We start from the raw sequence: 17,801 nt of genomic DNA on the forward strand, positions 1-17,801 counted from the left end.
AGAACAATTCGTGGTCCACTAGCCAAAGCCAGTATCGGTTTCCCATGTGGCAATGAGCATTTTACATACTTTCGTGATCCTCATAAAACTGTTAATGCCGCACAATTTTCTGCCAAATGATGTGCTCAGATGCCAATTTTACACATGCAAAGCAGATGAGTGGCTTGGAAAGTTTGTACTCATTGTTACTTTGCAAGCAAATGGCATCACCTCCTCAGCTCCTAGTTACAGTGACCAATGGTTCAACTTTCTTTTTGCCTTGCCTATAATAGCATTATTTGCCTGAGAGTTTCTTCACAGAGCATTCACAGAACACCATTTTCATTACAAGGAGGAATTCTTGATTGGGAACTTGTCCGTGATGGTCAGCACATGCCCATCTATGGGCACTGATGACCCACTTTGGCCTGACTTTCTGCATCAACATTACGGAGAAAGACCTCCTTTGACAGGCACTAAGAGAATGGCCTGTGCTGTCTGCTCTGTTTTCAACTCTCTACCCCAACCTCTTTGGCACCAGGGACTGGTTTTGAGAAGACAATTTTCCACAGACTGAGGCAGGGGGTGGATTTGGGGTGATTTAAGAGCATTACATTTATTGTGCATTTTATTTCTATTATTATTACATCAGCTCCACCTCAGATCATCAGGTGTTAGATCTTGGAGGCTGGGGACCCCTGCTCTATCCCATTTCCCCACAGCTTTCCCTGCTGTAAGCCACCCATGGAGGATAGTTCTATCTCCTAGTCTCTGCTAAGTAGGAAAAGAGGTCTTCTGTGCGGAAAGTGTGGAGTTAAGAGAGTGCAGAGCCCCTATGGTATGTATGGGTGATTGTTTAAATACCACTCAATGAGAAACTACCATATACCAGGTACTGTTCTCATAAACATTAGTGTATTTGCTCCTCAGGAACAACCCTAATGACTCTACAAGATATACATTATTATCTCCATTTTTTTGAATGAGCTGAAGCAGCTTTTTCAGGCCCCAAGTAAATAGAAAATCTGGGATTCAAACCCAAGCCTCTCTAAATGTAAACCCCAGGCTCTTTGCCAATTATTACAGGTTTCCCCTACTACTCTGTGAATACCACAGTTTAGTTCAGTTCAGTCCAGTCACTTAGACATGTCTGACTCTTTGCGACCCCATGGACTGCAGCACACCAGGTTTCCCTGTCCATCACCAACTCCCAGAGCTTACTCAAACTCATGTCCATCAAGTTGGTGGTGCCATCCAACCATCACATCCTTTGTTGTCCCCTTCTCCTCCTGCTTTCAGTCTTTCCCAGCATCAGCATCTTTCCCAATGAGTCAGCTCTTCTCATCAGGTGGCCAAAGTATTGGATCTTCTGCTTCAGCATCAATCCTTCCAACAAGTGTTCAGGACTGATTTCCTTTAGAATTGACTAGTTTGATGTCCTTGCAGTCCAAGGGACTCTCAAGAGTCTTCTCCAACACCACAGTTCAAAACATCAATTCTTTGGTGCTCAGCTTTCTTTATGGTCCAACTCTCACATCCATATGTGAGTACTGGAAAAACCATAGCTTTGACTAGATGGACCTTTGTCAGTAATGTCTTTGCTTTTTAATATGCTGTCTAGGTTAGTCATAGCTTTTCTTCCAAGGAGCAAGCGTCTTTTAATTTCATGGCTGCAGTCACCATCTGCAGTGATTCTGGAGCCCCCCCAAAATAAAGTCTGTCACTGTTTCCATTGTTTCCCCATCTATTTGGCATGGAGTGATAGGACCAGATGCTAGTTTTTTGAATGTTTTAAGTTGAGTTTTAAGTCAACCTTTTCACTCTCTTCTTTCACCTTCATCAAGAGGCTCTTTAGCTCCTCTTTGTCTTCTGCCATAAGGGTGGTGTCATCTACATATCTGAGGTTATTGATATTTCTCCCAGTAACCTTGATTCCAGCTTATGCTTCATCCAGTTCAGCATTTTGCACGATGTACTCTGCATATAAGCAGGTTGAAAATATACAGCCTTAACCTACTCCTTTCCCAATTTGGAAGCAGCCCATTGTTCCATGTCCAGCTCTAAGTATTGCTTCTTGACTTGCATACACATTTCTGAGGAGGAAGGTCAGGTGGTCTGGTATTCCCATCTCTTTAAGAATTTTACACAGTTTGTTGTGATCCACACAGTCAAAGGCTTTAGCATAGTCAATGAAGCAGAAGTAGATGTTTTTCTGGAATTCTCTTGTTTTTTCTATGATCAAATGAATACCAAGAGAAGCCTTATAAGGCCCCAGTCCAGTTCTGAATCAAAATAATACTTGCTAATAATTCCTTCCTTGTAAGACATTTAATTTCTTCATTGTGAAGATCACTGCTCTGGAAAAGCAATATCCTCAGTTTGGTTGGGATATTTTCTGAATGTACATTTTTCATTAAACACCCAAAATCAAGATTGTAGATCCCTGCTTGCTTCTACTTTCTCCCAAGGTAAAATAGTATGGGACTTCCCAGGTGGTTCAGTGGTAAAGCATCTGCCTGACAATGCAGGAAATATGGGTTTGATCCCTGGGTCAGGAGGACCCCCTGGAGAAGGAATGGCAAAGCACTCCAGTGTTCTTCCCTGGGAAATCCCAGGAACAGAGGAGTTTGGAGGGCTATGGTCCATGGGATCTCAAAGAGTTGGACACAACTTAGGGACCGAGCATGCACACAGGCAAAAATAATATGACCATGTTGAAACCTTATGTTCTCTTACCTACTGCATTTTTAGCATGCAGAAGCAAGTACTGTGAGAACCATGGATTGTTATCTCCACATGGTATGGTGCATGAAGCTCAAAAACATCAAACTAGTGTCTTAAATAAGCCTCTAGAGAGTTATTCCTAGTGAGTTGAGAATGAAGCAGAAGGACACAGAATTTGTGACTTTTCAAAACATGTCTTGTTTCAGACAAGAGGATTCTGTGCTCGGTTTGCAGCCACTATCTCTGTGTCTTTTAGAGCATCATTATCTAACACAAGGATTCCTTGGGTTCCCAACATGATGGAACAGTGGGTGGGAGGGGCTGGCCGTATCCCATGGATGTGCCGGGAAGATATACTAAGAGATGGATGATGGAGACTGCTCCCCAGGAGCCTCCAGAGTTGCTAGGAGCCTGTACCCCATGCTTGTCAGGTAAACAGTACACTATGTACTTCCGTCACATTGGGGGAGGGGAGAGGAGAGGAGGAGAGAGTCGGGTGCAAATGTCCAGTGAAAATGGAGATGAAGTGTTTGTGGCTAAAAGAAGCATCCGGATGACTTGGCAAGGATCTGTCAGATCCTTGCCATGCTGCCTTCTGTCAGAGCTCTGCTTTCCCTTTGTCTCCCCCATTCAGGAGTTGGAAACAGGCCTGTCTGGCTGTGACTGTTCTCAGAACCCCTGGAAAGGTTCTAACTCCTAAGACCTTTTGCATTTCTCACATTAACAACTCCTCTTCTTGTCGAAGAGAAGTAGCTGAAACACTTCCTGGGTGAGTGGCTACATGGCTTGGGTCTCTGCTGTCTCCAGTAAATGGAAAGGCTGTAACCCTCCCATATAAATATGTGAGCAGCACAAACATGGTGCACAGCGCTCTGCTTCTGAAGATAATATAAAGAAGTAAATTAACTTAGAGAATGGACTATAGACCAAGGTGGCCAGTGCACAGCTTCTAGAGTTGAAAAAAAATTTTTTCCCCTTTATCCTTGTTACTTTAAGCTTATCTTTTAAGCCCAAATGTTCTGTGCTTCAAAATTTTATGTGTCAAAAAGTTGGTAACTGAAATGCAAACAAGATTAGCTTGAGGCCCTCAGGGACAGTGAAATCAGGTGATATATCTGTTCTACGGCTCCGACCCAAAGTACACCATACTGAGGCTTCTTGGGCTCTGGGTTTTCTCACTTCTGCTTCCAGAAAAATTGTTTTGGGACACTGTCTGCTTCTCATCAGCAACATTTCCATCGTGGGTATTACAAGCTGATAAAAGGAAGTGCTCAGTCTTGCCATCTCCCCTGACACCCACTGGAATTTCTGTTGGCACCAAGGCACTGATGGTGAACATATCTCCAGGGTGTTCAAAGGGAGGATCAGCATGACTGCCATCACCCTTATTTTTTCATCATGAGCCTTTCTAATTAGCTTCTAGCTTTTTCATGAATTTGCACAAGAAGAAAGGCATTGGGAAGAAAAAGCCTTCTGTGGAATATTATTTCTCATTTATTCTCATTCTGAAAAATAAAATCCTGCACAGTCTTCAAGGCCTAGCCTCAAATTTCACCTCCATCATGAAGTCTTCACCAACATTAAAAGTCAGAAGTTTGCTCTTTTTCCCCAGGGTTTCCCCAGCCATTTGAGGGTAACTCACAGCTTTCATTACATTGGGTCTAATCTTTTAGGTCTTAAACTGCGAATCTAGACAGTAAACCGCCTCTAGACTGTAAACCCCTGCTTGGTAATAGGTCCTGTTCTACTCTATATATTGTGCATCCAGCATGATGCCTTACAAGTAATAAGTTTTCAAGACGTTTGCTGAAATGATTGAATCTATGAAAATGTCTTTGAAATATCATTTTCCAGAGGTATTAAAATGAACTGTTTTAGTGCCTCTGAGACTTTATCATGCATCAGGATGACTTGGAGGGCTTATTAAACCCAGACTACATGGGTCCCACTTGCAGAGGTCTGTTGTAACGCTGGGTAATTTGCATTCCCAACAAGTTCTCAGGTGATGCTGATGATTTTGACCCAGAGACACTCTTCGGAGAGTGCCAAACTTTTTTCATGTTTTGATATCTCTGACATCAAGCTATGTCTTAAATTTGTTGGCATGTCAGTTTAATTGACAAATTTTTTTGCAGTAGTATATAAAATAATGGTCTTACAATCAACAGTATCTTACATTAAATGAAATCTAAATAAATCTTCTCTAACAGGTCTGACTCTACATTATAAAGCATAGCAATGAAATGTTTAAAAACTGCAGCCCAATACTAGTTCTAGAGAGCACATACTTAAGATTGTGGTGCTTAATCTTTATAATGGCAACAGAATAAATCATCTTTAGGGCCTTGTGTGAGAGCCATAGAATAACAAATTAGCTCAATCTAGCCAGGAACATTGAGAAAGGTAAGCATTTTCACATAAATTTTTGGTGACTGTGAAGGCCAGTCTCCTCTAAAGTAAAAGTTTCATGAGGTCAGAGTTAATATCTGGTTTTACTCATCATTGTAACCCTAACTCTAAAAAACTTCCTGACACAGCACTCAATAAATATTTGTTGAATAAAAATGTTTATTTTTATAAACCAGCATTTCAGAGTTTCTTAGCTGCTTTAAACAAGATGAATTATTAGATACGTCATGGTTTATTGGTAGAATATTCACCAACCAATGCCTGTACTGTTGACTTTCTTCTAGGCAAACAATAACAACAGAACAAATCAAGAGCTTAACAACCAAGATACCCACTAAATTAAAAGTATTTCGGTTAAGCAAGTGTCCCAAGGTCACAGACCGAGACATGTTGTCCCAGATGCAATCCTTGCAGGGGTGGGCCAGGTTTGCCATCTTCTGGAAATGCTGTTTGTAGGGAAACAGTGGTAGCAGCAGGGAAAGAATTCCTTCTGTGGGGGGTTTTGTCAAGAAGAAGGTTCCAGCCCAGACTGATCACTATTCCCATAACCTTACTGGACTTAAGCCTAAAGAAACTTTGGCATTTAATGTCTGAATCAATAAATATCATCATTTAATCCTTTTCATGAGTTCAGAACCAACTAAGAAGTAGACAGAGGAGTCAAATAGGAAATCTCAACACAGCAGCACCAGTGATAATACTGTTTGGAGGCTGCAGTTTCAGCACAGAACATGAGCTTGGTAAATGAGCCACTTCCCTGAATTAAGCAGACCTACCCACTGTGTCTCAGCTACTGGGTCACCGCCAGCCCTGGACAACTGCCACCTCCACACCAGGGCTACAGCCCGCCCTACTCTGCTCATTTTGTGGCCCAGAAAGCAAACAGCAGACTTTCTGCAGGATCGCAGCTCTGAAACAAGAGAACACAGAAGTAGCAGTATCACATATGTCTTGATTCTGCTGTGTCTCAAATGGGAAGGGGGCCAGATTGTTTCTCTAACAGAGTCTCCCCAACGTGGAAACACAAAACATAGGCAACAAGTGTCCTCTCCTAATGGACCGTCTCTCTTCATATGTCATAGGTGCCTTAAAAATATAGACCTGGCTGGTAGTGTTCAAATAATGTTTCTCAATTTCTGCAAAGCATCATAAAAACTTCAATTTTTAAATCATTCTGATGAATATTCCTTGAATGTGTACTACCACAAAGCACTGTATGGGACTTCCCTGGTGGTCTAGTGGCTAAGACTCCAAGCTCCTGACATAGGGAGCCCAAGTTCAATCCCTGGTCGGGGAACTAGATCCCACGTGCAGCAACTAAGACCCAGTGCAACCAAATAAGTATTAAAAACAAACAAACAAGAAAAACAAGGCACTGTAGTCTTTCCTAGTATAGTCTGTAAGGTTATCCCAGTCAGATGAGCCTATAAGCAAACCATGATGGAAGCATCATGAAGCACCAGGACAAGTTCTCCAGTAATATCCCCAAGGGGCTGCTGCAGTAGTGGACTGTGTGCTGGGAGGGACTTGGCATTTCAGGGCTAATGACACTGGCGGGTATGAGATAGGGATGGGCCAGCATCAAAGAATTAGAGAAAGTGGGGAGAATGACAGATGGCTCCTCCACTTTAACTCTCTCTCCAAACTAATTATCATACATGGACAAAAAGAACAGAAAAAATAATAATAATAATAAAAGAGGGGGAGAAGCTAGTGAGAAAAAAGAAGGAACCAAAGAGACCAGGAAAGAAAGTATCAGTCATTCCCAGGAAAACAGCTGTCTCTGCGACATTGAGATCAGACCTTACTCAGGCCATCTGCTCTATAATGACCTTGTTACAAGGGATCTCCACTCCAGAGGAGGATTGCTTTCTCCAAGTTTCAGTATTTGTCCCTGAGGGGAGACTTTGGTTGTTGGTTTGAAAGGCACAGTCAAAGTTCACATTGGGTCCCCTCCGGCTATCCTGCATTGGCTTTGCCCACCCCACAGCTTGTTGTCTGCATCAGTCTGTGAACTCCTCTTGCTCAGCAGTGGGCCCTCCGAGGGCTCTGCCCAGGGCTTTGAGAGAACACACACCTCTATGTGGTGACCTTGTTTTGATTGTGGTTCTGAAATGAGGTGTGATCTTCTCTGTTGGTGGCAGCACTCTTATTACAGTATCTACCATAGAGGCCTTTGCACTGCTTTGCAACAGAAAATGAGGGAACATTTGGGCAGAAGGGTGCAAAAGTCTAATAAGCACCATCCCCTGACGGAGGAGAACCTTGCTGAAGCAGCTTCTTTGTAAGGGCTCTACTGTTCTTGTGGTTTTCCATCTCTGGGCAAGACACTGTGCTGGCAAATGTCATGTTAGAGCACCCTAAGCCCACACATCTGTGTCATTATGACATGGAAGGGCCTGGAAGCTGGGAACTTATGAAAGCAATGGAAATGGGTGGTAGAAGACGCCTTCGTCCATGGAATGAGAACCATGCATTATTTAGTTAAAGCCAGGCATGATATTTTGAGCAAACTATAAGTCATCAGTGGGTTCCTTGTATGTACCTCCAATTTCCCATCACTAAAAACTGGTGAAATACAAAGACTGTATCCACGCTGTCGTTTTCCTGGAATGCCCAAATCCTATTCTCTCTCCTGTATCTTCCACAAATTTCTTTTCTCACGACAGTCTGATACCTTTGCGTCAGGGCCTTCATTACTATTTGTTAAACATTCTAATTTCAGCGTTTGACATGTTGTGACCTACTTCTCTGAGTCAGGAGCTGCAGAGGGCCAGTTTCCCTTTCGCTGTATGTAGTTTGTCCTACAGCTTTCTGTCTTGGTCTGCCTGAATATTTCCCATATGGTCTGCTGCTTCTGGGTTTTGTTCTGTGATGAGAAGGATATCTTCTGGATGATGTTATGACTAGGAAAGGTCCTACCACCGTACAGGAGCAAGAACAGCGGTCACTGCCTGGTATGTGAGTAGATACCCTTCCTGGTCATAGGTACTCAGCAGAGCACTGATGATTCTTGTCTGTCCTCTCACCTGTGAACTATATGAACTTTAGACAAAATGTAAAGGAAGCACAGAACTAAAGCATTTGTGTTGATCATTAAAAATCATTATGAGAAACTATTAGAAAATACAGCTCCATGTAGGGGCTGAGCATGAACGTGGAACTTCAGAGAAAATTTAGAGGAGTAGCTGAGAACAACGTTAATGCATGGTAAGTGTGAGCCTATCTATCACTCTGGGTGGGTGGGATGTATTCCCAGAGTCCCGTTTTAGAGGAGAGTCAAGCTTTGGGATGGAGAGATGCCAAAAGAGAATATTAGAAATCAGGTAGGTGAACGAGGGAAAGTCTCCAACCTCGAGTGCATGTGTGTCCACAAACAGTTGTAACTATTAGTGGAGTGTGGGAAACAGTGTATTATCTGTGAAAAATGTACTCGCAAATCCAAAAGATCTGTGCACCCCAAGTAGCATAAATGCAGGGATAGCCAAACCTTGGCATATCATAGTCACGTTGCTGAAAACCAAGACAAACAGCAAATGTTAAAAGCATCCAGAATGAAAACACACACACACACACACACATTAAAATGAAGGATGACTTCTCAGAGAAACAATGGTGCCCAGAATACAGAATGCAGTTTTAAAATGTTGAAAGGATAAAACTATCAGCCTAGAATGCTACAAAACTACCCTTCAGTATTAAAGTAGGATAAAAGACATTTCAGAAAGACAAAAACTGAGAGGATTCATCTTTATCAGATCAATACTACAAGAAGTAATTAAGGGAAAAAATGAAAAATAACAGAGTAAACACTTGGGGAAATACCAAGCAATCTTTTCCTTCTATAATGATGTAGATAGATAAATGATATTTCCTCCTAAAATCAGGAACAAGATAGAGAGGTAGATAGGTAGAGCTATGTAGATACATGTGTATATAGACATTCATGTAGATATATATTATATATAAAAGATTATTAACTGAAGCAAAAATAGTACTGTATTGTGGAGTTCATAGCATATTTAGAAGTCATATATAAGAAAACAACATCACAAAGGGTGGGAGGAATCTAAAGGAAATAAGCAGTTGGAAGATTCTTATAGTGATTAAAAGTATATTACTGAAGGTAAATTATGATAATTTAAGGATATATGCTACTAAAACAACTTCAGAAAATTACAGAAATATTACAAAGAGGTAGAATTTAAAAGTCAGTACAGGAGATTAAATGGAATATTTAAAAATAAGTAACTCATCTAAAGAAGGTAGAATAAAGAAACAAAAAGAGCTGGAAGAGAAAAAAAATAGCTTCAAAATACATGAAGCAAAACAGATAGAACATGGTATAAATGGCAGAAAAAGACAAATCTGAGATCATCATCAATGATCTCAGGAGCTGATAGAATATCACTTCCTCAAGAGCTGATAGGAAAAAAAACAGTAAAATTTTAAAAGTTTAAATAACATTATCAACCAACTTGACCTAATTGACATTTATTCTCAACAACAGCAGAATATACATTCATTTTAACTGCACACAGATCATTAACCATTTAGAGAGATGAAATATGCTGAGCCATAGAGCAGGACCCATTAAAATTAAAAGGAATGAAACCAAAGAATACTACATTTTATGACCTTAATGATATTAATACAGAGATCAATAACAGTGAGATATTTGAAAAAAATACCAACTATTTGAAAGGTAAACAATATATATCTAAATAGACTGTGATCAAAAGAGAAATCACAAAAGATATTAGAAAATATTTTGAACTGAATATTTTTCACTGTATTTGCTAATTACTTATTTATCAAGAGAAACTATTCCTTAGCCCAGATATCATAGTTCATAGTTTCATAGTTCAGGAACACAGGAACACATAGTTCAGGAATGCATACAAACATTTGTGCAATATAGGTAAAGAAGTGTTTAGAGGCAAATGTATAGCTTTAGATTTTTCAGGGAAAAAAAAGCAGGGTGTGGAATATGATGTAAGCCTCCACATTAAGAAGCTAGAAAAAGAAGAACAAATTAAACCCAAAGTAGAAAAAAAGAAAAATAATGAAGTGAGAGTAGTAATTGATGAAATAGAAAACTGACAAACTATAAAGTCAGCAAGATTTTTTTTCCTTTTTTTAATGTTTTTTTTTCCCCCCTCAAAAGATTAATAAAACCTCAGACAAGACTGATAAAGTAAAACAGAAAATGCTATTATCATCATTAGCAATGAAAAAAGGAAGCATGTCGACAGGTACTACAATCAAGCAAAAGATAGTTTGGAAATATTATGAACAACTTCGTGTTGATAAATTAAACTATTTAGATGAAATAGAAACATAATTTGAAAAATATAACATACCAAAATAGATACTAAAATGAATAAATATTACTATGTCAATTCAAATAGATGAATTTATTTTAAAAAATCCTTATACAAAGAAAACTTGGGACCCAGGTGATTTTTTTTTTTTTAAACTTTTAGCAATTTTATTCATTTTTCATAGTTTTACAGTATTAGTAAAAACAATGGTCATTATAAATAAATATAAAATGAAAGTTAACAGAAAAATAGCCCCAAGTCTTCCTTGACCCCCCACCAAAAGAACTAGCTAGTATACGGAAAATATCCTTTCACACGTTGTCTTTAGGCATATGCTCACTTTGTGGTAGCGCATGGTTTAGTTGCTAAGTCGTGTCTGACTCTTGAGACCCCATGGACTGTGTAGCCTGCCAGGCTCCTCTGTCCCTGGGATTTCCCATGCAAGAATATTGGAGTGGGTTGCCATGTCCTTTTCCAATAGAGAACCAGGTGATTTTACTAGGGAAACACATCATGATTTAAGAAAGAAATAATACCAATTCAACAAACTCTTTCAAAAATAGAAGAGGATAATTTTTCTCATTTTATAAAGCAAGCGTAATTCCAGTATCAAATACTGATAAGAAATAACAAAAGAAAACTACAGACAATACTCTTCATGAAGTAGATAAAAAATTCTTAGCAAATCATTAGAAAATTAGTCCAGTTATAGACTTTAAAAGAAAATACATCATGACTAAGTGATGTTTTCAAGGAATGCAAGATTGATTTAAAATTGGAAAATTATTCAGTGAAATTAAAGAATAAAGGGAGAAAACTATATGATCATTTCAGTAGATGCATTTGCAAAAAGTTTTTGACAATTCATGAAAAAACTCTGAGAAAATTATGAATAGAAGGAACTTCCTCAAATCACTGAAATACTTCTCTGAAAATCTATAAACAATATAATAGCTAATGATATTTCCTCCCAAGATCAGGAACAAGTCAAAGACATCTACTTTCAACCATTTTTCTGGAGGTTCTAGCCTATGTTAATAAGGCAAAGTAAAAAAAAAATAAAAGTGTACAGATAAAAGGCACAAAGAAAGAAGTAAAATTGCCATTCTTTGCAGATGATATGATTGTTTATGTAGAAAATGCTATGGAGTAGAGAAAACAACTGTGAGAACTAATGAGTGAATTTAGCGGGTCAACATACAAAAATTAATTCTCTTTCTTCATACCAGCAATAAACAATTAGGAAACAAAAATTTTAAAAATAGCATTTGCAATTGTAAAAAAATATCAAATACTAAGAAAAATCTAATAAAAGATATACAATTCCAGTACAATAAAACCTATAAAACATTGATATGATAAATTAAAGAATATCAAACAAAATGGTTATGAATTTGAAGTCCCAATGTTGTTAAGACATTCATTCTCCTCAGATATATTTATGGATTTGATATAATTCTTATTAAAATATCAGCAGCCTTTTTTTAAAGAAATTGACAAGCTGAGTCTGAAACTGATATGGGAATGTCAAAATAATTTTTAAAAAGAATAAATTTAAAAGGCTTGTAATACTTTGTTTCAGGAATTCCCTGGTGGTCCACTGGTTATGATTCCATCTTTTGACTGCAGAAGTCCCACTTTCAATCCCCAGTCAGGGAGCTAAGATACCACAAGCCGTGGGGCATGACCAAAACAAACAAACAAACAAAACTAAATATACTAGATGAATCAAGACATTGTAGTATTGACATTAGAATAGGCAAATAGCGATAGAACAGAATCCAGAAATAGACACACACTCATAACGAGTCAATCAACTTTTGACTAAAAGTCAAAATTATTATCTTGATTACCTAATCAAGATAGTTCAATGAATAAAGGAAGATTTAACAAATGGTGCCAGAACAACTGGATAACCACATGAAAAACAAAAATAAATTTGACTTCTATCTCACCCTGTACAATATCAGTTTGAAATGGACCATAGAACAAAATATAACCTAAAACAAAAAAAATTTCTAATAGAAAATATGAAATGGTATATTTGCAATGTTGGGATAGGCAAAAAATATTTATAAAGACACAAAAAGCATTAACTATTAAAAATAATAACTGCTGCTGCTGCTGCTAAGTCGCTTCAGTCGTGTCCAACTCTGTGCGACCCCATAGACACCAGCCCACCAGGCTCCTGTCCCTGGGATTCTCCAGGCAAGAATACTGGAGTGGGTTGCCATTTCCTTCTAGCTTTCACCAAAATAAAAACGTTTTGCATTTCAAAACACATCATTAAGAAAATAAATAGGAAAACCAGTTACATATATTTGACCAAAGGTTTCTTTCCAGTATATATAAAGAACTCCTCCAAATCAATAACAAGACTATAATATAATTTTTTAAGATGGACAAGAGACTGGAGCAATCACTCCACCAAAGAATATGATAGTATGACCAACAAGCGCATGAAATAGTTCAACATCATTAGTCATCATGATATGCAAATTGCAACCACAATGAGATAATATTTTATACTTATTAAATGTCTAAAATTTAAAATATGACAATACCAAAAGTTGTTGGGGATGTGGAGAAACGAACTCTCAAACATTGCTGGTAGGAATGCAGAGTGGTAAAATCACTTTGGAGAACAGTTTATTAGTTTCTTATAAAATTAACCTCTACATATAACTTATAACTCAGAAAGCTCATACTCTATATTTCTCAAAAGAAATGAAAACATATATCTACAAAGAGATTTATACAAGAATATTCAAAGGAGCTTTATCCATAATAGCTCCAAACTAGAAATAGGCCAAATGTTGACCAAGAGGAAAATAAAGAAACTTATTGTGCTTCTTTATAATTGTGTACATTCAGAAATTGCAATAATAATCAGAAATGAAAGGGGAAAATGACTGATGATGCAACAATATCAATAAATCATAAGACTTGCAGTTATGCTAACTGAAAGAAGCTGACAAAACTGTGGAGACTTCCCTGGTGCTCCAGTGGCTAAGACTCCATGATCCCAAAGCAGGGGGCCCTGGTTCAGTCCTTGGTCAGGGAACTGGATCCTGAATGCCACAACTGAGAGTTCATGTGCCGCAAGGAAGATAGAAGACCCCGTGTGTCACAACTAAGACCCAGTGCAGCCAAACAAATAAATAATTTTTTTAAAAAGAAGCTAACCAAAGGTATGTACTGTATGACTCTATTTTTGTGAAGTGCAAAAATAGGTAAAATTCGTCCATGTAGGAAAAAATACATAAATAGCAGTTATCTCGTTTGGTGTATTCAATTGTCATTATATATTCAATGGTCAAAATTACTGAACAAAATTAACACTTTTTGGTGGATTACGTATAAATGACACCTCAATTTAAAAAAAAACAACTACATTTGGTGGGTATCAACTACATAAATAACTGCATAAAGTGTTCATCCAACAAACATTATCAATAACTTATTATGTGTTAAGCACCATGCTAACCTCTGGGAATAGCAAACTCAATTAGACATGATTCCAACACTGAAGAATGCATGGATTTAGGGGTGGGGAGTCAGACGATTTCAAAATGTTGGACCAGGTGCTTTAATACAGCCATCAACGAGGGCTGAATATGAGGGGACACAGAGCAGTGAGCAAGATATTACAGAACAGGAGAGTGGGCTCTGTTTAACCATGGTGACTGAATCATGGCTTGAGAGAATAAGATGTTGCCTTGTATGTTTTGGCCTTTAGGACTTGAAGTGATAGCAGAAGTAAGGACTCAAAATAATAGTTCCCTAAACCCTGGGCACATACTCAGGAGAGTGGGAGAATGGGAGAATGCAGAGACTTTTTCATCTCAAGGATTAACAGGAAAGGGCCAAACCCCCTGAGTATGAGGTTCAGAGGCAAGCAGGACTCATGAGCCAGGGTCCCTGTGCCACGCTGCAGGGCAGCCCACAAAAAACCCCAGAGGATGTGGCTTGCTGGCCACACCCCTTGGGTCATGACAGCCCTGCCAAAGAATGCAGGGCCCCAACAAAGAATGTCCTTAAAGCCAGTTAGGAGCCTTCCAGGAAAACCACGGCCGGCAATCTACCACGTGCAATGTGTGTGGGTGGGCTCCTTTTTCTCCCTCTCTGCCCTGGCATTCCTGAACTCCCACCAAATCCCAGGGCTGGTCAAAAGGAGGTGCGGGGCCAGTACAATTTGCTTGCTGATGGTGTGGGGGACAAGGCACCTGCTTGAACGTCTCTAAGGACAGCCCTGGGGAGCCTGCCTTCAGGTCTCCTTGCAAAGCTGCAGCTCCTGAAGGACTGGAGGTGGGACTCCACAGATGGAGCACCCAGAGAGAGGTGCTGTGGGAAGCTCCTCCATGCCCATTCCAACCACAGCTGCATTAGCTTTCTATTGCTGCTATGACAAATTACCTCAAACTTCAAGTTCTAAAGCAACACCAACTTGTTATCTTTCTGTTCTGGAAGTTTCAAATCTAAAGTGGACCCATAGGACTGCATTCCTTCTGGAGGTTCCAGGGGAAACCTTGTTTCCTTGCCTTTACAACTTTTAAAGACAGCCTACATTTTTTGGTTCATGGCCCCCTTCTGCCATCCTCAAAGCTAACCTCTTCAAACCTCTTTCTCTCTGTCCCTCTGCTTCTGTCATCACAACACCGTCTCTTTGACTTTGACTCCTTCTGCACACCTCTTATAAAGACCCATGAATTTGCCTCAAGCCCCTTGGCAATCCAGGATAATCTCCCCATCTCAAAATCCTTAATTTGATCACATCTGCAAAGCCTCTTTTGCCTTATAAGGTAACATTCACAGGCTCCAAGGATTAGGATGTGACCATTTTAAGAAGGTCATCATTCAGCCTACTGTTGCAATTCTAAGGGCTTCCAAGGGGGCGCTAGTGGTTAAGAACCTACCTGTCAATGCAGGCGACGCCAGAGATGCAGGTTCAATCCCTGGGTTGGGAAGATCCCCTGGAGTAGGAAATGGCAACCTACTCCAGTATTCTTGCCTGGAACATCCCATGGACAGAGGAGCCTGGCGGGCTACAGTCCACAGGGTCACAAAAGAGTCAGATATGACTTTAGTGACTAGACAACAACAACAGAAAGCAAATAAAATGATCCATTTCTGGGACTTCCCTGGTGGTCCAGTGGTTAGGACTCCATGCTTCCACTGCAAGGTTCCATCCCTAGTTGAAGATCTAAGATCCCACATGCAGCACAACATAGCCAACAAGAACAACAAAAATTACCCATTTCTCCCTGTAAATGAAACTTGCTTTTCCATAGCGTTTTGTTCCTTTTCTTGCATTGTCTTGCTTACTGTTTCTACTTTTCCCTGTTGTTCTCAACCTCAGCAGAGGATGCCTTTCCAAGCAGAACCATTCAACAACCTAAAATCTTCCCTTCATTTTTTGAAACTGTATCTCCAAATAACTCATCACAAATTATTCAAGCATCCTGAAAGGTGAAGTCCAGATATACCACAGCAAAGGAAACAAAAGTGGTAGCTGAAAGAGTATAAATACAACACCGTGGTTTAAAAATAAAATAGAAATCAGCATCCCATAAAACAAGTGAATGAAGAGTTACTTTAACAATATCAACCTGGACAGCACCCATCCCCAGTATTCTTCAGTGAGGTTTATTTTTAAATATTTTAGGGGTGGGGAGTCAGACGATATGAATGTGTATTAAATCAGAATCATTAAATTTTTAGAAGACAGAATCCCTTTCTCTGAGATAATCCTTAAATGGCAATAGCTGATCTGTTTGTGAGTCTGTCTCCATGATAGTTAATATCGCTCTGTTGAGCCTTTTGTTGAAGAATGAACTATGTTCCTGATTTTTATATGCCTCCGACATTGCCAGATCATGTGCTTTGGGGACTCTGGCTCACATGGTATCAATTTTTTTTTTTTTATTACTGCCTTCTCAACAAATGGTTCCTTAGTATTTATTGACATGCATGGCTGTGTTAAAATCTAGATCATAAATAAACGATGTCAAATGAAATTAGGCAAAGCAGAACAGGAGAGGCAGGAAGGTAATGAATCAAATGTTGGAGCCTTAAAACCCAAGATGTTATCCTGATCAGGTGAGTATACCAACACCAGCCCTGCTGGCTACCTCCTGGTGTCTGACAGGTACCCCCTGCCCCCTGCCCAGCCTTGCCTTGTTGCTTGGGCCTCTCCCCCTCCACCTCCACAGCAAGGACCAGAGCAGGACTGCCATGGGTTTGTGTCAAAAATAGTAGAAACGTCTGGTTTTGTGATGAATCATCATCATTAAGAAATAGATTCTTCAGATTTTTATCTTAAATAATGCTTGAAATATATTTAATCATCAGAGGATTGGGTGACAGGTGAACATTTTTAAGATTTTGGAAGGAATGTCTGTGTAGTTTCAAGATTATCAGAGGCTGTTCATCCTCATGCAATACTATCTATTTTCACTTAAATCTTTTCATACTGGTCTCCCTGTAACATGTTTGCATTCCCCCAATGTGTTCTTTCCCAGACCCTGATGCTGGAAAAGACTGAGGGCAGGAAGAGAAGGGGACGACAGAGAATGAAATGGTTGGATGGCATCATCAGCTCAATGGACATGAGGTTGAGCAAACTCCGGGAGACAGCAAAGGACAGGGAAGCCTGGTGTGCTGCAATTCATGGGGTTGCATAGAGTTGGACATGTCTGAGTGACTGAATAACAATGTGTTCTACTCTGAAGGCAGAATTATTGTTTCAAAATGCAAATGTGAGGCCTTCCCTGGTGCTTCAGTGACCAAGATTCTGTGCTCCCAAAGCAGGGGGCCTGAGTTTGATCTCTGATTGGGGGAACTAGATCCCACATACTGCAGCTAAGAGTTCACATGCCACAACTAAAGATCCCATTCACCTCAGAAATGGAAGTTCCTGTGTGTTGCAAATAAGACCTGATGCAACCAAATAAATAAATAAAACAAATATTTTTAAAAATGTAAATCTGGTCAGACCATCCCTTCCACCCCATGTCTCTCTCTCTCTCTCTCTCTCACACACACACACACACACACACACACACACGTGCGCACACACTGTTTACTGTTCACCTAGTTATCTCCACCTCCTCTTCATCTCTCTGACCTCAGTTTATATCAACACTTCCTCCAAGAAGCCTTCTATGATCCCCTAAACTGGGTCAGAATTCCAGACACATGCTCACATTGCCGGATGGTCCATAGTGTCTGGCATAGAGGAGGCATGTGAGAAATATTTTTGCTCTAGTAAGTTAGCAAACAAACTTCTTCACTGATGCTAATTTATCACGAGCAAGTCAGACAGAGGGCTGTGGTTTTGAGCCATGTGAGTGAGTGGGGGAAAGG

The 17,801-nt window shown here is 39.6% G+C and overlaps 1 long non-coding RNA gene across 1 annotated transcript in view; it reads left to right on the forward strand.

Moving 5' to 3' along the window:
* LOC133065594 (uncharacterized) overlaps window positions 1-17,372 on the forward strand; it is a 29,171-nt gene extending 11,799 nt beyond the window's left edge. Inside the window, exon 3 of the long non-coding RNA XR_009694916.1 lies at window positions 16,958-17,372. This is a non-coding gene — a long non-coding RNA (uncharacterized LOC133065594). The remainder of the gene's footprint in view (window positions 1-16,957) is intronic.
* The last annotated feature ends 429 nt before the right edge of the window (window positions 17,373-17,801 follow it).

The sequence above is a fragment of the Dama dama genome, chromosome 11 (assembly GCF_033118175.1).
Source record: "Dama dama isolate Ldn47 chromosome 11, ASM3311817v1, whole genome shotgun sequence".
Taxonomy (NCBI): domain Eukaryota; kingdom Metazoa; phylum Chordata; class Mammalia; order Artiodactyla; family Cervidae; genus Dama; species Dama dama.